The sequence below is a fragment of the Mastigoproctus giganteus genome, chromosome 7, assembly GCF_048544385.1.
Source record: "Mastigoproctus giganteus isolate SK-2022 chromosome 7, ASM4854438v1, whole genome shotgun sequence".
Classification (NCBI taxonomy): domain Eukaryota; kingdom Metazoa; phylum Arthropoda; class Arachnida; order Uropygi; family Thelyphonidae; genus Mastigoproctus; species Mastigoproctus giganteus.
Window position 1 is genome coordinate 191661881 of NC_143581.1, and position 24683 is coordinate 191686563.

General features: G+C 38.2%; 1 protein-coding gene across 1 annotated transcript in view; it reads right to left on the reverse strand.

The window, feature by feature from the left end:
* LOC150083498 (putative G protein-coupled receptor CG31760) overlaps positions 1-24683 on the reverse strand; it is a 397647-nt gene that overhangs the window by 261268 nt on the left and 111696 nt on the right. The window contains exon 2 of the mRNA XM_090377319.1: positions 6029-6104. The gene's annotated coding sequence lies outside the window, so the exon portion shown is untranslated. The remainder of the gene's footprint in view (positions 1-6028; positions 6105-24683) is intronic.

Genomic DNA, 24683 nt, shown 5'->3' on the forward strand with positions numbered 1-24683 from the left:
TTATCGAGTCTCTACCATACGCTTTCTATAGCAATGACAGCTTTTCAGATGTAAGCTTCAATAGCACACAAGATGTGATGTTCGTACGCTGCTAGGTTGTCGACATTTTACTGCTGCCATGAATGAAAACCACAATGTGGTTACCTTTTGCACTTGAGAATGGACTGCGACTACCAACCTTCTGCCAACTTCTGAACATGCGAAATTGGAGCAGAATGGTATTAAGGGTAAGTTGCTACAATGGATAAAAGGATGGTTAAGTGGGAGAAGACAGAGGGTGGTAATCAATGGGTGCTGCTCTTCTTGGACTAATGTTATTAGTGGAGTCCGCACAGGGTTCGGTTCTGGGTCCACTGTTGTTTTCTATATTTATCAATGATATTGATGAAGGTATATCAGGCTTAATGTCGAAGTTTGCAGATGATACAAAGGTTGGCAGGGTTGTCAATGACAGTAATGGCAGTGCGCTACTGCAACAGGATCTAGATAATTTGGGCAGATGGGCTAAGAAGTAGCAACTGAAGTTTAACCTTGACAAATGCAAAGTACTGCATATCGGTAGAAGTAACCCCAGAAAAATGTACCGACTGTGTGTTGCTACACTTAAGGTTGTAGAAAATGAAAAAGACCTGGGAGTAATTGTGCAAGCAGATATGAAGTTTTCTGAGCAATGCAGACAGGCTGCCAGGGCAGGTCATGGGGTTTTGTCAATGATATATAGGAATTTTGCTAGCAGTGAAAAGGAGCTGATTGTCCCTCTGTATAAGGCAATGGTCAGGCCACGCCTTGAGTGCTGCGTACAGGTCTGGAGGCCTCATTTTAGGAAGGATGTAGATTTACTTGAGCGTGTACAGAGAAGGGCAACAAGATTGCTGATGGGAATGAAGGGATCCTCTTACCAAGAGAGGCTTAAGTTCTGCAAATTGCAGTGGTTGGAGACTAGGCACCTGCGCGGTGATCTGATTGAGGTGTATAAGGCCTTGAATGGGTTGAGCACGCTGAATTCTGATGGCATCCTTCCACTTGTTCAGATTACGACCCTAAGGAGGCATAAATTCAAATTAAGAAAGGACAGATGTAGAATAGATGTGCGGAAATTTGCCTTTAGCCAGCGGGTGGTTAATTGCTGGAACAAACTTCCATCTGTCGTTGTGGAAGTTGATAGGTTGAATAAATTTAAGGAGGAACTGGACAGGCATTTGGAGGGAATGGTGTGATTTTTTTTTTTTTTTTTTTTTTTTTTTTGGCTGATGCTGCATAAGCTCATACACTTGCTTTCTTGAATCACATACCACTACTACTACTTGCATTATACAAATAAACATGTTGAACCTCATCTGGCTTTTTTTTTTTTCACCCCTCCCATCTGTCGGGGATTTTTCGGTGACCTTTTTTGATTATATTTGTTATCATCTAATTGCATTTGTGGATACATCCACGAAGTGCAATGAACGCTTCCAACATTGGAAGTCAGTAGTAACTTATGCCTGTCATGAAATAATCCTTAGCGGAAAGCATAGACTCCACGGTATTTTATAAAAGCCTTTGTGAATTTTTGCTAACCATAATTTATCTACGAGGGGTTTCCGAAAAGTAAGGTAACATATTTTCTCTCGATGATGTTCAATGATACAAAGTTGAATTACACACCAAGAAATAAGTGAACATGTACTACTTCTCCACAAAGTCACCAGTTTTATTGATGCATTTGTCTCAACGATGGATCAGTTTATCAATACCAGTACTGAAGAGGTCCGTGTCCACATGCAGTAATCAACATCGCACCGCCTGATTAACTTCCTCATTCGTGGTGAAATGCTTTCCTGAAAGGTGTGTTTTCAGAGGACCGAACAAATGGAAGTCTGAAAGCGCTAATTCTGGGCTGTAGGGGTGTGTGTGTGTGTATACTGTGTCAGGGTGGTTCCCAGGCAAAGCCCATCTCCACCTAAATAGTTTTACAACAGAAAATCTGTAGATTGGACCTGAAAAATAAAAAGATAGCTAAGAAATAAGAAGAGTAAAACCTAATTTTGAAAAGAAAAGGGAGGGGGGATGTGACAGAGTTTCCCAACGATTACGGCGCAACCACTCACGAATAGTGTGTGGAGTTGCGTTGTCGTGCAACAAAATCACGCCGCTTGTCAGAAGTCCTGGTCGTTTGTGTCAAATGTTGGCTTTCAGTTTTTCCAACGTTGCCCAGTAAAGCTGTGCATTAATTGTTCCTCCCCTCGGTAAGAAATCCACCAGCAGAACGCCTTGGCGATCCCAGAACACTGTGGCCATGATGTTGATCTTCAATGTCAACACGGCCCGCTTTAAATTCATTGCACTAAAAACACACCTGCTTCTCTGTCATCACCTTTTCGACATACACAGCAACCAGTTCACGGTGAATATCACTGGGTGAAGATCCTTTTGCTTGCAAAAAGCGAATAACTCCAGGAACACATGTTTTGGATCACACTCGCACAGTAGCCACTATTTTACAACTGGAATCTGCTGTGAGGCGACGGTACCGCAACACTGCACTGGCGGTCTTTTTGAATATTATTAACGGGTCTATCTGTCCACCGCGTTTCATCTCATTTCCTTTCACCATTATTAAGAAAAAAAATGTGTTACCTTACAAATGTGTTAAAATGTGTTTCCGATAAGTAACAAAAATGTGTTACTTATCGGAAACCCCTCGTACAACAGTTAATACGAATTGACAACGTCAGACTCAAGGGATATATAACTATTTTGTCCAAATAGCTTTGCTGCCTGTTGGTTCGAATATTTTATTGCCACGCAGTCAATTTGTTGTAAGTCTGGTTGCGACACCATGGTGTGCACGTTCGGAAATTGATATTTGGCTACCAGGGTCTAAGGTTTCTCGAACATTGTTAAATCTGTTCTGTTTTATGAACAAGTCTCGGTCAGTATTTTTATAATAAAATAATTTTTTTTGCCCCCCGATAATTGAGAAAACAGACTTATATTTCATTATTCACAAGTAACTTAAAGAATCCAAAACCCTTTTTTAAATAAAATTTACCCAAAACATAATAAAAGCGTCAGCGATACCTCTAAAAAGTGGCATCAGCTGGTGTGTGTATGTTTATTCGCGTCCCACTTTTATCTCTCTCTGTCTCTCACACACACACACACACACACCTGCCTACCCTGAGAGAGAAATTTTGCAATTATTTTCTAATATTTCGTTTCGCTGCCATCCCAAAGAGCACCTTCAATAACATTCTGTTGCCTAGACTACAGGACCTATAGATTTCGCTGTCCCCTGAGAAAAGTGCCGTCTGAGATGAATGAAGCTAGAATCGAATGCGCTAACAAGACCCACGGAGCTAAATACATCTGGCTCAAGGGACCCACATTGCAAATGACAGACAACATGGTGTCTGAGTGCGAATTGGACGCTTGACTGTTTGCACTAAACCATGCTGTTTCAATGTTTCTTTCTTTCTTTCTTCGCTTTCTAGTCATCCGATGTGTTAGAAAATTCTTTCTTAACGAATCTCTGTTAGAGAACCCGTCGACTGCACCACAAAATAAAACTAGAATCGTATTCAAAATTTAATTGTAACGCAGTGTGCGTTAGATTTTAATCTTTTCTGTTATATTATCAGTTCAAATTTCTTACACTGAAGTTTTTATTTAGAGATTTATTTATTTAGGTATTTGTAGGAGGGTTTTTATTGCCGTATTAATATGGATTATGATACTTCGTTTTCATGACGTCACATCCCTTGGGAAAAATAAATCATTTTATTATTTGCAGAGAGAATATTTGAATAACGCAGCGAATCTTATTTTATATGCTGGAACTTTTTCATTTTTTAACAACCTACTCTTAAATTGGATAGCTTTTCGTCGCACAAACCTCTATCTTGCATTCAAAATGGTACTTGTTTTCTTTTTTTCTTTTCGTTGTTGATTAAAGCATAAATATTCATATTGCTTATGAATATCGAAAAAATACGTTTTTTATGTTTTCCATTCCTTTAGTAAAAGATAGTTAATTCTAATGGGTGATGGAGGGAGGATGTGTAGTGCTTATGCGTACCTTGTTATTACGGACTCCAAGCAACAACCTGTTAACTTCTTAACACATATTTAACCACATTTTCTGCTATCTAGATTTCTCTGTTGAGATACAGTAATATGTAGCTCCAAAATCGGTTTTTAGCTATAATTTATAAATAAAATTTCATTTATAATCCTAGGATAGCCTGAAATGATATAAATAAAATAATAAGCTTAAAGAGGTAGTAGCAAAATATTTCTGTCCATTTTCTTGAAGGTGGATTTTTCCTTTAACTCTAATCCCATGATGATCAAGATTTCGAACTTTCGGAGGCTTCCTAATCTCTATTTCTTGGCATCAAACTTCAGTTTAACTTTTGTAAAGATAACTCCACACCAGTACAAACAATGCATTGAATTATGTTATAGGCGGTGTTTCTGGATTCACTACAGGAACAGTACCATCGAGTTAGAGGGAAGTTACAGTTGTTTTAAGATTGAGACAAAAGAATGCTTTTTTCTCGGTGCAAACATTCCTTACATTAAAAATTTAAATTAAACAAAAAAATCTAAGATTTATTGTCACAAGAACGAAATCGACAAAAAAAAAGAAAGAAAGAAAAAAGATTCATGTCAGACCAAATCTTACAATTTCCAGGAGCTAACGTATCACGATCTGAAACAAAACAAAAAAGCTCCACTGAGAGAAGTGAAAGCCGCATTCTTGTATAAGATAAGTTTATCGAAGAACTGGAAATAACGGATAGGGAAAAAAAAAAAAGATCTAAATCCAGGTATGGTATCAGCTATAATATGCTGTTGCCATTAGAGAAGTTTGTATCAGCTCAGCTCAGCTCACTACTTCGTGTCGCTGTTTGATTGCCTTATAAAAATAGCTGAACAATTAACCTCCCCTCCCCTTTAGTCCACTATAGCTGTAAATCCAGTAAAAATGGCACCATGAAGCCAATTTGGCCGGCCAGTTATACATAAAAAAAAAAAAAACCTCTACCTCAGAATCAGCTTTTCTAACAATAGTTTATTCCAATGCAGACGCAGTTGCCATGGTTACGTCAGCCATAAATATGTCACCAACCTGACAACTGTTTTTCAATAGCGCTGCTTATAACCGGCTGCTCATCTTTGGTTGTTGTGGTGACGTATTAGACTTTTTGTTAAAATTCCTTAAAAATATTTGATAAAATAAAGATCACCTGCTGTTTAAGGCATTTTAAGACATTTGAGAGTGTTTACAAATGGCCACCTTTTTCTCCCTGCTTCCTTATTTGTAAATAGGTCCAATATGTTCTCGTGTCTCTTGAAGATACTACGCTGGAAAAAAGTACATATATGTATGTTTTTTTTTTGTTTTGTTTTGTTTTTTTTTTTCCTCTCTCCTTATTCTTAAATTAATATCTGTTATTGCTGGCTTCGTGCTGCTCTTGGGTCTGTCTTTTTTTTTTTTTTTTTTTTTTTAATCGCTTGCAGATTTATCTTTAGCGAGCAGAACTAAGCATATCGCTCTTAAATCTGACGCATAGAAATGTTCCCGTAGAAGTTTTGCGTATCTCAAGAGTTTTGAAAGTTCCTAAACATCCAAAAATGCTTCCTGTAAATTAGCATAAGTTCCGTGAAAGTCGCTGATGTAAATGAAGGCGCTGTGCATGCATTATTAATTTCTTAATTGCGCGTTGCGCGTCTATCTCCTTATAAGACTGCAAAAAGGGGAAAAAAAATCTGGCTTTCAGTAATTAAATCGTTCTAGAATGCCGATGTAAGGATATATTTGATTATAATAAAATACAAAAAAAGAAAAACAAAGAAAAAAGTATTTTGTCCGAAAAGTATTCTTGATGGCCCTTAGATACACGTGATGTCATTACTGCTCCTCCTAAATGGCGTCTCTATAATAACATCATCTTCCTTACATTGTGCCCGTACATCCATGAAAAGTAACATTATTAAAGATTAATGCTTCATCAGAATAGTTAAATTTTGTACTTACGCATATATGCATATACACAGTTCAGCAGAGCATCAGTCCTTCGCGTAGCCACTTGTATGTCGATGTCGTAGAGATCCTGGAAAAGAAAGAGTTCGGTTTTTTCCCTTCATTTTAATAAGTTGAAATAAATTTGAAAAATAAATTCAAAGGCATTTTAATTCCGCTAGATTGACCGAGTAAAAATAGATAAAAATGTTTTGGAAACGAGAAATTGAGCGTAGTGTTACGTGTCATTTTTTTTTCCAATTTCATATTCATTTTAATTTAAAAAATATAGACGAAATAATTTTAACTAAACTTGTTTATTAATATTACTTTGAAGTCTTTAGAGCATTCCAAAGAACAAATATACTTTTAGATTCCTTGGTTAATAATTTAAGGACATCACACCCTTCTTGTTTCACTAGGCACGCCTTTGATTCATTCGATCGTAGCCATTTTCGGAGAATTATACTTTGCTAATTTCCTTTGTTGCTTTATGTGCGGCTTCGTACAAAAGGGAACGCGAACTCGCTCGAGATTAAGCGTTCTTCCAGTACCCATTGTTATCAAAGCTAGGCTTATACAGAATAGCTGCATGCTTTATCAGGGCAATCAGTAGGATGGGATCATCGCGACACCAAATTATTCGTTAGCTCGGGGAAATGATTAATTTGCTGTGCAGAGACATAGGCCAATTCCCAAGATATGAAGTCATCCCGGCACAGATTCTCAAACAAATGCTGTCACTCACTACTAGCTATGAGGTATGATGCCTGCCTCAAAAGCTGCACTCCAACCGACAGAAACAGTTTTATTGAAGCATAATGTTTGTAAGAACCCTAACTTAGATAATTTCCAGGTCTGTAGCTGGCTCATATTCTGGTCCATTTGGTGAATATAGAATTAATTATAAAATTCAATAAAATTACAGCGCTATCTCTGAACTTGAGCTACTTTCTGTATAGCTAAATCTTTCTGTTTGTCTCTTGTAATAATAGTTATTATGCATGTTGCCCAGTAACAACCCTCTGTTGGCAAACAGTACTATCGGGCTCCATTAATTCGTGCCTAACAATGAGAATCATGATTTGTCGCTTAGCAACAGTGTAATCGCGTGTTAGAAACCAAAATTGTCAATTGTTGTTGTTTTTTTTTTTCTCTCTCTCTCTCTCTCTCTCTTTCGAAATTTTGATTGATCTGTGAGCAAGAATGAGCATTTTGGAGTTGCTTAGCAACAGTATAATCAGCATGTTAGAAATAAAAACGTCACTTCACATCTTTTCTTCCCTAAATTATTTTTCCAGTATTCTCGTTCATCAGAACATGCAAAATTTCATTATCACTGTTTGTCTTTAAATTAATCAATGAAAATTTCGTATCAATATGTATTATGAGCCAAATAATTAATAGTTATCGTACGTAAGATAGGGTAGAGGAATAATAAAGAAAAAAGATCGTGAAAGTGGATCAAACACTTTGCGCGTTAATCAGTATTTACTCTGTTCTTGAAAACCTTATCTAATATGTCACAGAAGTTGAACTAAATCTTTCTTATTCTGGAAGCTAGCAGAGGAAGTGTCATACGAGCGTGCTTGATCATTTGTGTGCGAGTTGTGGTGACGGTGGGGGGGGCATACTACTTGATGCACCAGGATGTATGTAGCACACTGAATTAATGGATTTTTTCCATCTCTGTAAGCGAGTGCCTGTCATCTATAGGCACGGATGATAGGAGATGTTTTTTTTATGCCGTAATGATGGCTTTTTGGATTATCAGACGGAAATAGAGACATGGATCAAACAGGAAACCGTAGAAAGTAATTACACCAGATGGAAAAACCGTAAAAAAATAAGAGCAATAAGGGACCCTTTCGTGTATCGTTTTATCTAAACGAAAAACAGAAATTTTCTTAGTTTATTTCTATAGGCAACTCATGGTTACCAATACGAATATTACTTTCCTCATTTTTTTTTTTTTGTTTTCAGAATTCATAATGAATTCTACAATTTCAGCCGAAGTCGATTACTACTTTCGATGTTTTAAACATTGATATATTCAACTTTTGATCCACTTGCTGTTGGAATATCTCTGCTGTGCTTGTTATTCATAATGGAATTGAAAATACAAAAACGAATAGAATGATGAATTGTTTAATTTTGTATCACATAAACAGAAGAAAAGAGAAAAAGAAGGAAGAAGCAAAAAAATAAATAAATAAAAAAGATAAAAACAAGACATTTACTCCCAATCCTAATATGAACCCAGTGTCCACTTTATTATGTACACCAGAAAGTCACATTCAAATTAACTGATTCTTCATGCGAAATTGACACTTGAACTATATATCCCCAGCGGAAGGGAACATTCCCAACGCGTGTATAAAAAGCATTTTACACGACTCAGTAGGAAACCAACATGACCACGATTTTTCAGCATGGTGTGGTTGGGAGGCGTCAGTATTTTTACAACTTCAAAATTTTGAAGTGTACAGCAGCAATGGAAAGCGAACCAAATGGGGGAGACATTATCTGTATCCGAGGAGAGTGGTGGATTTCGATTGTCTGCGGTTTGCACATATCAGAAATATCTATAGCAGGAACAAACGCCTAAAGTGCGTTATTTATATCACAAACATTAATAAACTTTCTAAATACACGGTAGAGGTGAGTGGTCCTTAGGCATCTCAGATCAGAACTTAATGATGGTCTCTTCACCAATGGAGCTTTTCTCGCGTGGCCATTCCCAACCCCGTGTTGTTTGCATTACAAGAATGCAACATAGGATGATCTCCGAGATTTCTTTTCCTTGGTAGGACTACTGTTTCAAAACTTCTGATGTCAACGTTTGCTCAGATCGTGCCGGTAAAATTATTCTTGTAGGGATGAAATCCTTTATTCCTCACTCCACCTTAAAATTTCGTCCTTTATCTAAATCTTGGTTTTCCAATAAATGTGATAAGGCTGTTCAAGAGAAGCAAGCCAATTACGATATGTTGCATATCGCAATTGGCTTGTTTCCAAATCTCCAGGGTTCATTTTCTGTTTGTTATTTGGTTTTTAGGGGCATTAGCAACTAAGGCCATATTGCTCCGTGAATATGCAGTGGTCATTCCCTGACCTTTCCACATCCTCCGTATTTGGTGGTGACGGGCTCGAACCCCGGTCTAATCAAGAGGCGTGTGCTGCGCACTGCTGCTCTTTCCCACTTGGCTACGGAGGCGCGGTTCATTTTTTTCCTACACCAAAGCTCGCAACAATTGTAAAGCAGTTATTAATCATACCATACTAGATTTCGAACAGACTAAAAGTATAAAACGTGTTCGTCCAAATGGTAGTCGAGCATTCTGGTTTCTTGCCAAAGCTATTAGCCGTAACTTTTGCCCGTCTCTCTTCCCACCTCTGTCCAAACCAGATGGTTCTGTTGCCATTGCCACTTCAGCCAAAGATGAATTGTTATTGTTATTTGGTTTTTAGGAGCATTAGCAACTAAGGCCATATTGCTCCAGGAATATGGTGGTCATCCTCCGTATTTGGTGATGACGGGCTCGAACCCCGGTCTAATCAAGAAGCGTGTGCTACGCACTGCTGCTCCTTCCCACCTGGCTACGGATGCGCCTAGCCAAAGATGAAGCTGACTTGCTAGCTGCCTATTTTTTTTTTTCCAACTCGTGTATTGATAATCTTGGTAAACCATCTCCCACCATTCCCAGTACACTCCATTCAATGCCTCTTTGGATTCTTCCGTCAGAAGGATTTTGATGAATCTTGATGCTAAGAAAGCTCCAGGACCTGATTCTTACTTCTACTCTTTCTAAAGTAATGGAGAAAACAATTAACGGCCAGCTCTTAAACTATCTAGAAACCTTCCATCTGATCGACGATCGCCAGTATGGATGCACTGGTGACCCATCTATGGATAAATCATTGAAAAAGGTTGGTGAAACTCAAGCAGTTGCTCTTAACATTTCAAAGGCTTTTATCGTGTTTGGCATAAAGGTCTTCTAAATATGCTTCCATCTTAAGGTTTGCCAACTGGTTTTTTTTTTTTTTTTTTTTTTGTAATTGGGTATTCAGTTTTCTCTCTAACAGCTCACTGCGGGAGATGGTAGATGGCTCTGTGCCTTTAACTTCTCCACTAATGCTGGTGTTCCCCAAGGTTCTGTTCTTTCTCCCACTCTTTTCCTCTTGTATATTAATGACCTTCTTCCATTGACTAGAAATTCTATTTATAATTTTGCTGATGATAGCACTTGCTTACCACATCCCAGTTTGAGAAACCTTGCCTTGCACAAACAGCTTCATCTTATCGAATATTCACTACTAACTCCTTAAATGCTGATCACCAGGTATTTCTCCAGTGGGGCAAAGATAACTTAGTTGATTTCAATCCTTCTAAAACTCAAACCTCTCTTATATGAAATTAGTGATGTCGTAATTACAGTTGATTGTTTATTTGAAAAACTTTTGAGCATAAAAGCAAGTAAGATTCCCAGAGTTTATGACGTATACCATGTAGTTTCGAGGGAGAGCGCGAGGAAGTATATTGAACCATTGAAGTTAATTATAAGGGCATCTTTGAACTCAGGAGAGATTCCTTTGGATTGGAGAAGTGCTATATCGGAAATACACAAAATTAGTTCTAAGAGTGAAGTTGGTAACTACAGTCCATTTAGTCTGACTTAAGTAGTAGGAAATATCTTAAAGGCAGTGATTGAGAGTGCAATCCAGGGGCATTTAGATGGATATGGCATTCTGAAGGGCACACAACATGTCTTTGTTAAGGATAAATCATGCTTAACTAACTTAATAGGCTATTTTGACACAGTTACTCATGAGCTGGATTTAGGGAACAATTTCGACATAGCTTATTTGGATTTTAGCAAAGAATTTGACTCGGTCCGTCATTAGAGGTTACTGTCTAAGCTTAAACAGGTTGGAATAACTGGTATGATTCTATGATGGATTGCTGAATGGCTGCAGGCAGAAGGCAGAGGGCTGTGATTAATGGATGTTCTTCAGATTGTTCTAATGTCAGGAGTGGGGTCCTTCAAGGATCGGTTCTTGGACCACTGTTGTTTCTCATTTTCATAAACGACATCGACGAGCTGACCGGGCTAGCCGGGTGGGTAAAGTGCCTGCCTGGCAACCCAAAGGTCGCTGGTTCAAAACCTGCCTCGGGCTTGGATCAAAGTACTGCAAAAACCTTGGGAGGTGCATTATGGCCACAGAAGCCGATGCGCTAACAACTACCAAAGAGGAAAAGGAAAGGACATCGACGAAGGGATAGGGAGCTTGATGTCAAAATTTGCAGATGACGTAAAGATTGGCAGAGTCGTTAATGATCAGTGCCAAGCAGCGCTCCTTCAAGATGACTTGACCAGACTTCAAAGAGGTGAGAGAAGTTGCAGCTATGTTCTTATGCTTCTAAATGTATGGGGAATAGCAATCCACAAATAAATTATACATTTTGTGGGGTTGAATTAAAAACAGTGAAGAAGGAAAGGGATCTGGAAGTTGCAGTACGGACAGATATAATGTTTTCTGAACAGTATAAAAAGGCGGACAGGAAAGCCCATGATGTCCTATTAATTATTTATCGAATGGTATCCTGTAGACATAGGGAGGTCATAATCCCACTGTATAAGGCAATTGTAAGGTAACATTTGGAATACTGTGTTCAGGTACGGAGATCTCATTTGAAAAAAGACATCGAGCTTCTTGAAAGGGTCCAAAAACGGGCAGCCCGAATGGTGAGATCGGCAGAAGGACGACCATATGAGAAAAGACTCCGATTATGTGGGTTACTGAGCTTGGCAACCTGGCACATCAGAGGTGACCTGGTTGAGGTTTATAAGACGCTGAGAGGGATTAGTAAAAATGAATGAAGGTGGAATTATTACTGTTCTAAACAATTCCCAGAAACAAGGTCATAAATTCGAATTACAGGACTCGTTGTTTAGATTAGATTATAGGCAGTTTTCTTTTAGCCAGCGAGCCGTTGATAGCTGAAAAAAGTTGCCCTCGCAGGTAGTTGAGGTTCACAGTTTGAATAAATTCAAAGGTCAACTGGAACATACCTGTGTGAGGAGCGAATCATATAATTTGAGTTTTCTTAGCTACTTGGTTGTGTGGGTTTCTTTTTTTTTTTTTTTTTTTGTGTGGTACAGCAAAAGCCTGTGGCTTCCTTGCACTATATGGCGAATACTATTACTATCTTTCCTAAAGTATTATTCTGCTCTTAGACTTATCTTCGATGACACTCCGATTTCAAGGCAAGATCATATATCTTACGGGGATTATCCTGACTTCTAATCTCTCTTGGCATAAGCACATTACAAATATTGCTTCTGCATCTAAAAAAAACTGGGTTTTCTCTTTCGTTCTCGGCGTTCTTTTCTTCCAAACAGCTGTTCACTCTGTACAAATCGCAAATCCGCCCTACTATGGAATATTGTTCACACATCTTTCTCTGGTTTCTCGATTCCATTCAAAACAGGGCGGTTAGGTTAATTGATGACTCAATCTAACACAGTCTCTCCACTGTCTGTCTCATAGACGTTTTGTTTCTGCTGCATGCCTTTTCTACAGATACTTCCATGGGCACTGTTCTTCTGAATTGGCTTCTATAATTCTCGCTCTCTCTTTCAAAACAGTCCGAACACGTGCCGCCACCAGCCAACATCCATTTACTGTCCAACTTCAAATTCAGAACCAACTTTTCTTCTTCCTCATTTATTCATCCAACTTCTGTTCTTTCGAAGAACCTTCCTTCATACATATTTCCTGAAAATTATAATCTAAGAATTTCAAATCTAATATCAATAAATATCTTCTTTCATCTTCTCAACTTTCAACCCATGCATTGTACTAAGTACTATAGCTTCTAAAATACTAAAGGTATTAGAAGTTCTAATACCTTTCGTGTTTGGGATTTTCATAAAAAAAACACTGGTAAATGGAACCTGGTGGTGTTCTTGTTCCTCAGATAATGGGTACCTCCAGAAGGATATCGCACCATGCTTCAATATTTTTGACTTGGTTCTAGTAGCGTACTCAGGGAGTCTCCATTCTTCGGTGGCCCGAAGAATGGAGATTTCCTGAGTTCGATGTTATTCATCACTCGCATAGAGTGAGGAATAACATCGAAAGGGCTGTCCATTATTACGATTCATTATTATCCATTCTGCAGGAATTGCAATACACGTTTCATGTGTTTTTATTGTCCAGTATACTACCAGAATGCTACTAAATTTTAATAGAATCAATGCCGAGATGAGTCGCTGCTGTTTCAGGGGAGAGTGGGGGATCATACGCGATATTAAATAATTGTATCCTCTATAGACTCAAGTGTTTCCTGACATAAAGAACCTCGACTTTGACCTTATGAAATTTGCTACACAAAGCCCTACGATTCCGAGTGTTTCTCCGTCAGGTGTGGTTGATGGCTTCCCCAACGCAGTTGCCATATAGTGCATATCATTGCGCATAGAGATGGGCCGTTTCCTTACCTGTATGTCTGCCATGGTTGGACTTTGAACCGTTTGTCACCTCTTGACTTTAAACGCTTTGTTTATGGTGGAGATTATGCATACTTATGGTTTATCAGATTTGTATACTTATAATATGCAATGCTCACAATAATTGTAAAGCAGTTATTAATCAGTTCAAACTAAATTTTGAACAAGAAGCTAAGAGTAAAAAAAACTTTTTTGTTGTCCAAATAGCACTGGAGTAGTCTGTTCTCTCTCCAATGCTTTCTCCGCAACATTTGCCCATCTTTATTAAAACCTGATGGTTGTGTTTCCACCTCAGCTAAAGATAAGTCGACTTGCTTTTATCCTACTTTCTTCTAACTCTTGTATTGATGATTTTGGTAACCCACCTCCTACCATTCCCAGTACATTCCATTCAATGCCTCCTGTGGTCTTCCATCAAAAGGATATCAGAAGAATTTTGAACAATCCCGATGTCAAGAAATATAATGAGGAATAATTTTTTGGAATCAAGAAATACCCGGTGTAATGGTATTCTCCACTTGTTCTCAAAAGCTATGCTCTTGAACTTACTGCTATTGTGTGTTGCTTTTTTTTTTTTTGCACTTTCTTATTCCACTGGTATTTTTCCTTCTGCTTGAAAATTTGTCCTGAAATCAGTCCTGAAAAGGGTGACAAATTCCTCCCATATAGTTATCGTCCTATTGCACTTCTCTTTCAGAAGTAATGGAGAAATCCATTAATCGTCAACTCCCTGAACTATCTGGAAATCTTTCATCTGATAATTGATCTCCAGTATGAATTCCGTCAGTGTCGATCTACTTGTGATACGTATACTGTTTTATGTTATTCGTATAAGCCTCCTAAATAAAAATTCAACGTAAGAGTCTTTCAGTGGAAACGAGTAACCAGTTACTCTTGACATTTCAAAGGATTTTTATCATGTTTAAAGGGTTTTCAAAATAAGCTTCCACCTTACGGATTATCGGCTGTTTTTTGTAATTGAGTATCCAGTTTTCTCTCTGACTGCTCCCTTCAGGTGATAGTAGATGGTTCTCTGTCTTCTAACTCCTGGCCCTCAGTTGATATAATCACCGTCCTCTCCACACCGCATGGAACAGCTCCGAGTTCGAATCTCATCAATAATTCCAGGAATGAATTTTACTTGCTTTTTTTGCAAAACGTGGCTGAGTTGGTCGATCTCAAGAGAGCGTAGTTCGAGTTTATCGTACAGAACAAAAAATCGACCAGAGAACACCAATTTACACCATTATATACGGCGCAATATGGCTTAAGTTGCTGACGCTCCTAAAACCCAACAACCTTTAACTTCTCCACTAATGTTTTTCCCCAAGGTTCTGTTTTTGGTCCCACTTTTTTTCCTGTTGTGTATTACTGACCTTCTTCCATTGACTGGAATCCCTATTCATAGTTTTGTTGATAATAGCAAATTGCATTCTACTTTCCAAGTTGAGAAACCTTACTCTGCACAAACAGCATCAACTTCTGGAATATCCGCTACCAATTTATTAGATGCTGATCTCCAGGTAATTATCCAGTGGGGCTAAGTTAAGTAAGTTGATTTCAATCTTCCAAAAACTGTTGTCTTGTATCTCGCAAAATGGATTTTTCTGCTCTTAAGTTTCTTTTCGATGACACTCAGATTTCTAGAGAAGTCGTATATCTCTATTAAGGATTACCCTGACTTCCAATCTCTCCTGGCATAAGCACATCACAATTGTTGTTTTCTCTGCATCTAAAAACTGGGTTTTCTCTTTCGCCCTCTGCATTACTTTTCATCTGAACACTCTGATTCACTCTGTACACATCTCACATACAACTAACATACAACATTGTTCCCACATCCGGGGAAGTGCCCCCATAACCTCTCTCAGGCTTCTAGACACCATTCAAAAGAGAACAGTTAGGTTAATTTACTGTCTGTCTTTTACAAAGTCTCTCCACTCTTTCTCGTAGACGTTCTGTTGTTTCTGCTGCACTTCCACGGCCACTGTTCTTCTCAATTGAATTCTATAATTCTCTCTCTCTCTCTCTCTCTCTCTCTCTCTCTCTCTCTCTCTCTCTCTCTCTCTCTCTCTCTCTCTCTCTCTCTCTCTCTCTTCCACTGGGAACACGTGTCGCAACGAGTCAATATCTTTTACTGTCCAATTTCAGACTTACAAAACGAACTTTTCTTCATCCTCATTTATCTTTTTAACTTCCGTTTTCTGGAATAATCTTCCCTTCACACATACACTAGTGTTCAAAGAAAGTGCATCACCCTTTAAAATTGTAATTATCGTCCGAACAGTAAATATTCTGGAAGGTTATAGTATCGATTATTTTAAGTAAAAAAGTTTATATAAACGTGTCCAGTTCTCAATGGATACGGAGATACTGCTGTTTGAAACTGGCACGCACAGCTCCTTGAATCAGATGCGACGAAGAAGCAGTTATTACCTGATGCTGTTTGGGGTTATACGTGTTGTTAAAAATGCCGCGCATCTTCACACATGCTGAATATGCCGGTATGGTTTTTCTGGTGGAAGTGCTACTGCTGCTTGTAGAGAATACCGTCGACGGTTTCCTAACCGCAGAATACCGGATTCAAGATTGCTTACACCAAACTGCGTGTGACTGGTACAGTTCCCAGCGCTCATATTTCTTCTGAACGTGCAAATGAACAAAATATGTATGAAATAAAACACCTTCTTCAGTCGGTAGTTCTACTATTAGCACAAGAAGAATTTCTACGCGTATCGGTGTTCCACAGGTGTATGGCGAACATTACATGAGCACGGCTTGTATCCATTTCACATATAGCGGGTGCAACCAACCCCTTCAACTAGGAGACGACGCCCAGCGATTGGAATTTTATCGGTGCGTAAATGGTAATTGCCGATTAATTTCATTAATACTGTTCAGAGATAAAGCTACGTTCACCAGTGACGGTATCAACAACACCCATACCTCTCATAGGTGGTCAGACATGAAAATCCCATGCCACTGTAGAAACAAATTTTCAATATCGCTTCTCTGTAAATGTTTGGTGCGGTATCACCAGCAATCAGTTGATTGGGCCTGTTGTGTTACAAAATCGTCTTACAGGGCCCATTTATCTAGAATTTATGCAAAACGAACTTCCACTATTATTGGAGGATGTTCCCTTGGCTACAAGGATTGGTATGCACTTTCAGCATGACGGAGCTCTTGTACATTATACCCGTTTGGTAATACAAGATCTAAATTGAACTTTCCCTGAACGATGGATCGGCCGCGGTGGGGTCCCGTTCATTGGCCACCGAGGTCTCCAGACCTCACTCCGTTAGATTTTTGTTTGTGGGGTTGGATGATAAGCGCAGTATACAAAGAAAAGATGAATACAAGAGATGAATTGCTCGCTCGCATTTTGGATACTGCTGCCCTCATAAAGGAACGCCAACGCGACCCACAAGTATGCAATAAAGAGTTCTTCTTAAGAACGACACGTCATATTACCACAAGAGTTGCAAAGTGCATTGAGGTTGGTGGTGGGATTTTCGGACATTTATTGTGAAGCGTAAAAAATTTGTCAATTTTTTGTGTTTGGTATCATTCAAAAAGTCAGTAAATACAAACAATCAGCCATTTATTGTTCTTTAATACCTCTCATAATGGCTTTGTGCGCGCCAGTTTCAAACAGCTGTATTTCCGTATCCATTGAGAATTGGACACATGTTTATATGAACTTTTTTTACTCAGAATAATCGATACTGTAACCTCCCAAAATATTTACTATTCCTCCTGAATCACCCTGTATATTCCCCATGTCATCGACGTGACTCGAACTCAGGTCTTTTCCAACCGGCGTGGGGAGGACGGAGATTCTACCAATTGTGCTACCCACGAGGGCTATATTCTCAACCTTTAACCCACACATGGTACTAAGTACTATGGGTTTTAATACCTTTCGTGTTTGTGGTTTTTGAATAAAAAAAAAACACATAGTGATCTTATTGTATATGTCATGCTGTTAGTCCTGACTTCCTACCGCGACAGATACTATGTATCTTTTCATTTATTATTTTTAGGTTTCTGTATCCCTAAAAATAACAAATGAATGGTACATAAATAAAGATTATTTGTATCAAATAACGTAGGCACTGTGCGTGCATGGAGTGGGATCATATCCTATTATGTACGTTTCTTCACCAGTTTTCATTAAACAAAGTAGCATTTTCTGTTTCTTTTGATATACTTCTGATTAAGGGAGATTAAGAATATAAATAAAGATAGAGGATATGCACAGATGAAAAAAATTCCGAAATCAGTGTCTAATTTCGCAGTATTTACCACTTCTGTTTGAATTTTACTAATTCATCTCTTATGTGCACTAGCGGTCTTAAGAGAATTTAACCGTGGGGTGAACTATCTAGTTTTAATAGAAGAGCAGCCATAAAAAAGTAATCTCGTTGTTTTGAGCATCTCCAGAAAGATAGAATCAAAATAGGCTCTTTCAAAGCGTTCGTATGAAATGTTGATGTCAACAGAGGCATTCCATAAACAGTAAGGTTGGAATAATCCTCCAACAATGACTTCTCACTACATCAAATAACTGTGCTTGAAATCGATTATGGCTTTTTTTCTGTAAGCAAAAGAGTTATCTCTGAGGCACGATATGATTCATTGGATGCTGCTGGTGTCTGCTACCGAGTTATTCCATTCCATTATTTTGCGAGTATTTTTAGAGTTCAAAGGATAGTCATAAATTATATGCCTGTTAGAATTGCGCTGTTTGGATTTTCTCCTCATGGAGCCTCTTATGAAACATTCATGAACTGTTTGTTTAGTTTAGTTCTTTGTAAAAGAGCATCTCTCAGATCAAGAGATGCTCTTTTCCCAACTGCATCACTTGATTTGAGTTGTACATGTACTATAACACACATAAATAACTTTAAACGCGGATCATGAGCAGCGGCGAGTTTACAATGCTTTTACCGAATATTCCACCTGTAGTGATCCGATCCTTGAAAAATAACAGTAAAAGTAGTATTAAATTTAAAAGATAAATTGTAATTTTTCTCCATTCCTTTTAAACTGTGCATTTATACACATTTATCAATAAATAATCTCTAAAGACAAGCATATATGGTGGCATAAAATTCGGAACACAAGGGTCCATTGTTGGAGTTGCATGGTAGGTATATACTTTTTACCTACATGGACGCCTTCCGCCTAAAATACACTATTCGGCATTGAAACTGTCCAACTCTCATGAGTGCCTACTTTGAGCTGAAAATAAATGGAATAACAACGGTCACTGTAAACAAGAAATTATTAAGTTTGTGTGACAATTCAGCGGTATTAGTTACGAAAATGCGGTGCACATCAATATGAAGTATAACCTCCGTAAACACTGCACAATTGATCAGAATTTGCTGTATGCATTCCAGAAGGCAGCGGATATCATCTTAGTGTCATATAATGCAAGGAAACTACAGGCTTTTGCTGCACAGTTCAAAAAATATTTTTAAAAAAGTAGATACAAAAGCACAAATTATGCGCCGACATAATCGAAGTCGTTCCTCGTACGGTCGCCCTTTTGCCAATCTCATCATACCAGTTGCCCGGCTTTGGACCCTTTCAAGAAGTTCAATACGCTTTTCATATGAGGTCACCATACTTGGACAGAGTATTCCAAATGCAGTCTTACAATTGAATAGTACAGTAGATATGACTTCTCTATCTCTACATGATATTGTTCAATCTATCACCGACAGGACACCATGGGCTTTCCTGGCCGCCTATTTACCTGCTCAGAAAACATCATATATGCCCATATCTTAACTCCAAATCCCTTTATTTTCTTCCTCTAATATTTTTAATTTGACAGCATAACGTGTATAAATTATTTTTGGGTTGCTATCTCCCAAGTGTAGACCTTGCATTCTACGGTATTAATAGGTAATGATTACTGCCAAACGTTGCTTGGCACTCATCATTAACGACTCTCCCAATCTTGACGTCGTCTGCAAAATTTGATATCACTCCCTTTATCCCATCGTCGATGTCGTTAATGAAAATCAGAAAAAACAGTGGTCCAAGAATCGATCCTTGGGGAATCCCCACTTCTCACATTACACCAATTTGGAGAATATCTATTATATCCTTCTTTCCTGCAGCCACTTGGCATTCCATCTTAGAATCCTTCTATTAATCTTCAGCATGTTCCAGCTTATACAGTAATCTCTCATTAGGGACTAAGTCAAATGCCTTGCTAAAATCTTAAACAATGTCGAAATTGTTCCTTACATCCATTCAACTCATGAATAACTGTGTCAAAATAGTCCACCAGGTTACTTAAACATGATTTTTTCCTTAAGAAAATCATATTGTGTGTCCTTCAGGTTGCCATTTCTATCTACATGCCCTTGGATTGCACTCTTTATCACTAAGGTTTTCCGTACCACTGAAGTCAGACTAAGCTGCAGTTATTGACTTCACTTTTGGAACTGCCTTTACGTATTGGCATACGTTGTTGGCACTTCTCCAGTGTCTCTTGTGGATAGCACAATTGGTAGAATTGCCGCCCCCTACACTGAATGGAAAAGACGTGAGTTCGAGTCCGTTGATGACGTTTAGGGCCTGTTTGACAACATGGCTGAGTTAGTCGGTCTGAAGCGACGGTAGCATGATTTTTTCTCCCAGAAACTCAGAAACTCGGATTTTTTGTCTACCAAAACAGAAAGTTGACCACAGAAAACACGCGATTTACAGATAATATACACGGACCAATATAGCCTTAGTCGCTGATGCCTCTAAAACCATACTACAACAACAACTTTTCCAATCCAAAGGAAGATCTCCCGAGACCAAAGATGCCCTTATAATTAACCTCAATGGTTCAGTACACTGTCTGGCTACCTCTTTTAAAATTACTGGGTATATGCGATACACTCCAGAAGCCTTACTTGCCTTTAGGCTCGAAAGTTTTTCTGCTAAGTAATCATCTGTAATTTCGAAATCACTAATTTCAGATGGATGAGCTTCACTCGCACGACCTCTCCTTAACATAAAATAAATAAATAAATTTTCTGTTTATACTCCGGCACGACAACTAAGTCAGTAGAGTTTACAATAAATCGTCAATACAAATATTTATCGTATTTAGTAGTCACGGGCTTGAACCCCGATCCACTCAAGGAACGCGTGCTATGCACCCTCGCTCCTGACCACTGGGCTACGTCAGGCCTTAAAGGGTCTTTAATCAGTAAAGACCGATGAAAAGCACCTATTCAATTCATCAGGAACATCAGCTGGATTATTTAAGCCTTGCCCACACCCAGTACATAAGGGTACGATCCGATTCGTGTTATTTTTCTTTGTATTCACATACATAAAACATTCCTTGTCCCCATTCTTTGCTCTTTTAGCCAGTGCTCTCTCATACTCGGCCTTGGCCTCCCTAACCTTATCTGTGGTACTATTACAGATCAACTTATAGCTATTGTAGGCTTCAATACTTTTCATCGCTGTGTAAATTTTTCATGCTGTCTTTTCTGCTCTATTAAACTGGCCAGCTCAGTATTCTTCCATCCCGGCGTCATCGTTATTTTGTATTTTCTTAATGGTATATATGCGTTCATGGCTTACGATGTGTTGAGTACTGCCACACCCTGATTTTTGTTCTCTGCGCATTGTTCAGTCTGATATGGGTTGCAAATATCTCTCGGCCCAGTTTGAAAATATCTCGCAATTGCAGGTTAGCGATCGACGATTGGACCTCACATCCTTGGGTGAAATCCTGTGGTACCTTTCCTGTTACCTTCTTTCCGGAAGATAGATTCCTCTATCTTCCATCTAAAAATTCTGGGTCTTGTTGGTCTTAAACAAAATCCTGTAATTTTGATAGTTTTTGCTGTTATAACTCAGCGTAAGGCCTTTTCTGAAGTCGGTTAAACTACACATTTTCCATCTGGAAGTTGACATATGACTACAAATTTTGTATATTGTGCGATTCTCATATTTGAACATATTTCCTCTGCATCGCGCTATTGCAAACTAGCCATATTGAAATATTTTTATAGGTAGTAAACTAGAAGGCGGTTATCTATGGCACCAGCAGAACGCAATAACTAACAGATAAAAAAAAAAGTGAATGTCTATATTTATTATATAGACATAATTGTTATATTTTATTTGATCTCATGATTCAGTTTTACACTTATTTTTATTTGTGCGTAGAATGTTGATAACTGTAATATGTTTAAAGACAAAACAGAAAACAATTTTAAAAGAAAACAAACAAAATGCAGTATTAAAATCCATTTTGACTTAAAATTTGCTTTATGAAGAAGAAAAAAACAATGTACGTGCAACAACACTTGACTTATAGTGTACTGAAATGTGTATTTTATAACTGAAAGAAGAGCTTCGAAATCATGACATACGTTTAATTTTTTTTGCTTATCACAACGTTTTATGCATGGTTTAAATACATAAAAACAAAATTTTAAGCGAAGAGGCTTTACTTTTATAAAATTATTTCATTTTTTAAAAAATGTCTTAACTGTGGATGTCCCAAACTATATTATTGCTTTATTTTCAATTATTCTGTGTATTATGTTACTTATTTAGGTTTTTCGGCAATCTTCCTTTCTGTACAATTACTGATAACCTCTGTAAAATTTAGAAGTCCGTAAAAAATTGTATATCATTAGTACGTGTAATACGATGTACTTTAAAATCAGCCTTAATGGGATTTCTATTTCTGATTCTATATCCCCGGCTGGTTTAAGGGTTTCTACATTGAAACTGGACGATGAAATGTGTAACAGCATACAAGTGCTCATTATTAAGCTAGAAACTATATTAATTTCTTCGATTGTTCATAAGTTGGAATGCTTACTCAGAGATGTAAGTGCAGAAATACTGTCATTTGTTTTGAGAAGTATCTTGGTGGTGGAGAACTTTGGAATAGGTAGCTATCCATAAAATTGCAAGAATTTCCTCTGCAAAAGCAACTTTTAAGAGTCATAATCTTGCAATTCAAAACATTTCAATTTGCATCTGTACTGGGCCTGATCATTGTTAACAACAAAATGATTTTGAAACATTTGGATTTCATTTGAGTTGTGTAAAAATCAGCGAAACGTTAGGAAAATTCATTTTGGAGCTGCCAAATTGGTAACAAATTTGAATTTTAGCGTTAATAATTCAAGTGGTTTAATATCAGTTTTGGAAGAAGAAAGTAGTACAAGTTTTGCTCATTAATATGTTTGTTGTAATGTGGGAGTAAAAGCACACATAGTGGTCTTTATGTTTAAATGTGAGTGTTTCTTCCATACACCGCTTGGCTGTTCACTTGGACCAAAATACATTTTTCGCATATTTCGGCATACGTTCGCTAATAGTGGCCAACCGCCGTCTGACAAGAATTCAGTAAGTTTAGAAACAGCTGTCTTGGCAGTAAATCTGGTTTTTAAACGCATAGCGGATTCACCTGTTCAGGTGATGCTACGCAGTTGCGGTAATCCCGGAATAACATACCAACTGTGTGGTACCACACTCAGGGTGTTGGAGAACTTAAAAAATCTGGGGGTAATTGTGCATTCAGATATAAAATTCTCTGAGAAGTGCAGGTTGCTGCTCAGAGTTTGCTAGGACAGTTCGTGGGGTTTTGACAATGATGTACAGGAATTTTTCAAGAAGGGATAACGAAATGATTGCTTGAGCGCTGCATATAGGTCTGGAAGGAAGTGAATCTTTTTAGGAAGGATGTAGAGAAGAGCAACAAGATTAGCGAGGGGAACAAAAGAGTACCTTTAAGCAAAAAAGACTTCAGTTCTGCAGATTCCAGGTTGGGAAACTAGGTACCTGTGAGGCAATTGATTGAGGTGTTTAAAGCTTTGAATGGACTGAGTAAGCTAAATGCTGCTAGCATGCCTGCTCTTGCTCAAAACACATTGAGAGCTCAAATTTAAATAGCGATAAGATGATTGTAGGATAGATGTGCGGAAATTTGCTTACTTCCAGCGGGTAGTTGATTGTTGGAATAACTTCCATCTGATGTTGTTGGAAGTGGATAGTGTGAATAGGTGTTGTGGAAGTGGGTAGTGTGAATAAATTTTAGAAGTACTTAAGGTGGCGCCTCCGTAGCCAGGTGGGAAGGAGCAGCAGTGCGTAGCACACGCTTCTTGATTAGACCGGGGTTCGAGCCCGTCACCACCAAATACGGAGGATGCGGAAAGGTCAGGGAATGACCACAGCATATCCTGGAGCAATATGGCCTTAGTTGCTAATGCTCCTAAAAACCAAATAACAAACAAACAACAGTGCTTAAGGCGGGGGATGGAGAGAATTCCCCCCCTTTTGGCTGATGCTGTAAAAGTTTGCTTCCTTGCATTACGCGCTACTTCTAATACTAATTTAAAAATATAGTTCACTTATTAGACACACGCCGTTATCACTGTGGATAACGGTGTGTGTCTCTTAAGTTCAACATATACCCTAGCCTTAGCGCCGAGTGATTGGCATCGATCTTTTGAGAGTGAAGAATGTTCCCCGTTATCGTATACCTAATACAGTAATGCGCACCAAATTTATTTTATTGTTACTTCTGTGTTGAATTTTTCCCTGCAATCCTGTAATATTATAATTTCAATTTTACTTTAAAGGCTTTAACATCAGGAAATATCTGATGGTATGTTGAACCTTTGCTTCAAATGATGTTCACTGTTAAACAACATCCGTTACTTCCTCAGTGGCAGAATTAAAATTTTGCTCCACAGTATCAGATCCGAATAATGTAGTAAACAACTATGTTTTCTTTGCTTCCAGGAACAAATCCTCGCCGGTAGCGATGCCCTTCAAACTGATAAACTAGCGTGAAATTTCTTCTTGAACCATTAGTGTGTCGCTTCAGTTCCACGGATGAACATCAACAACTGTGCAGTAAAAAGGCTTATAATGCCAATGCTTTCACCAATTGCGAGGGCAGAATCATTTGACTGCATAACAAATTGATTTTGTACTAAACTCAAGTGGCTCAAATAAATTTTCTTTTTGTTCCGCTGTACGTCTTGCACAAATTCAGGCAGAGAAGCGGATATCTTCATAAACTTTTTCCTTATCTGGATACAGTTGTCACAACTAGCGTATATTGTTTCATAAATTCAGTCGCTAAAAAGTGACTCTAAAAG